A 1724-nucleotide genomic window follows, 5' to 3' on the forward strand; every position below is an offset into this window, starting at 1 on the left:
ACACTTTTGAAGTTTTAAAATTTTTTGGTAAGAAAAACAAATTATAGGAAAATTACAAAAGTGGTTCAAAGAGTTACCTTTTGTCACTCATTCAGATCTTAACATTTTGAACTACCTGAAAATAAGTTGCAAATGTAATGCCCCTGTGTGAGTCAGCTCTCCCTTGCTGTGACAAAATATCTGAGAAAAAGCAATTTAAAAGGAAGAAATACTTTGGCTCACGGTTTTAGAGGTTTCAGTCCATGTCACTTGGTCCATGTCTTTGGGCCTGTGACATCACAGTACATCATAGTGTGGTGGGATGGGGAGACTTTTTTCCTCATGGCTCTGAGACAGGGGGAGAGTGGGAGAGAGGGAGAGAGGGAGGGAAACAGGATAGGAGAGAGGGTCAGGGAAGAGGTCAAGGTCCCCATATCCTTTTTAAGGAAAGCCTCCAGTGACCTAGGTTCTTCCCACTAGGCCCCATCTCTTAAATGTTCTACTACTTCCGAATAGCACCATGGGGCCATGCCTTCAACACATGGCCTTTGGGGCACATTCTAGAATCAAACTATAGCATTCCCTTCAACCCTTTCTGCTTCATTGTGTACTTCTTACAACAAAGACACTGTCCTATAGGACTAGAATACAGTGTCTACTTTAGGAAATAACATGGATCTAATTTAATCCCCCTACTCTATAGAATCTATTGAAACTGTTTTGATTATACCATCAATACCATTTACAAGTAGGTCTTGGACCTCATTTAATATAACTTGGTGTATTTAGCCATCCTTGTAGTCTCTTTCAATCTACTTTCATAGTCCTCACATTTAAAAGACTATTTACTTGAACATCTCTCTCAATTTGCATTTTCAGGTGTTGTTTCCTTACATATTTAGGTATAAGAAGTGGTGACAAAGGATGTAATTTGGGAAGAAAACTAAATTTCAGCCTCTCCACCCTCAAGGATGAAGAGAATCCAGTCCATCTTTCCTTAATGGCATTTAATCCTTAAAAGCATTAGGTAATTTTGAGGTCCTCTGCTCCCCCACCCGATGACATAATAAGTTCAATAATTTAGTTTTGGTATTGACAACATGGACAATGCAAACAAACTACATGGCTACCATCCTATACCAACACTCTTATCTAGTTGCCATCCTCAGCTAAATTTTTAAGCATCAAAGTCCAAAACTCCTACGTTAAAGAACGTGGTCAGGTTAAGTTAGCCTTTCTCACGTGTCTTTAACTTTTTTATTCTTTCCGGAAAAGTATTTGTGCATTTTTTTTCTCGAAAGTTCTTTGGTGGTGTTTTGAGATAAGAACAATCACAAAACACTTAAACACAGTGTGGTGAAAATGTTGATTAAATAAAAAATGACGAGGTTTGTAACAATATCGCTGACGATAGCCGTGGCCCATTTTAATTTAGAGGGCGCCAGTTGCACGTCAGAGGGATTCAGAGCTACCAGGCACACCGCCCAGAGCCAGGAATCTCCAAGATCACCTTGACGCCACTAAAGTTTCCGTAACAGGCCCAGCTTAGAACCGACGAAAGGAGCCTCCTCCTGGCTGAGCCAAGTCTCTCAGTTTTCCCGGTTGCTGCTACAGCGCCAAGAATTCCGTTTTCTCTTCCTGGGGACAAATCCCGGTCTGCACTTGGAGCGGCGCGGGGACAGGTGAGCCGGGCAGCGGCGCCCTTGGGACGCGCTCAGGTGCCTCGGCCCCTCCCAGCCCCACGC

General features: G+C 42.6%; 1 protein-coding gene across 1 annotated transcript in view; it reads left to right on the forward strand.

Annotated features, from left to right (window-relative positions):
* The first annotated feature begins 927 nt into the window (after nt 1–927).
* Rgs6 (regulator of G protein signaling 6) overlaps nt 928–1724 on the forward strand; it is a 561710-nt gene continuing 560913 nt past the window's right edge. The window contains exons 1-2 of the mRNA XM_010645399.2: nt 928–1006; nt 1415–1661. The gene's annotated coding sequence lies outside the window, so the exon portion shown is untranslated. The remainder of the gene's footprint in view (nt 1007–1414; nt 1662–1724) is intronic.

This window comes from Fukomys damarensis, unplaced genomic scaffold (genome assembly GCF_012274545.1).
Source record: "Fukomys damarensis isolate Sample0158 unplaced genomic scaffold, DMR_v1.0_HiC HiC_scaffold_21, whole genome shotgun sequence".
Taxonomy (NCBI): Eukaryota; Metazoa; Chordata; class Mammalia; order Rodentia; family Bathyergidae; genus Fukomys; species Fukomys damarensis.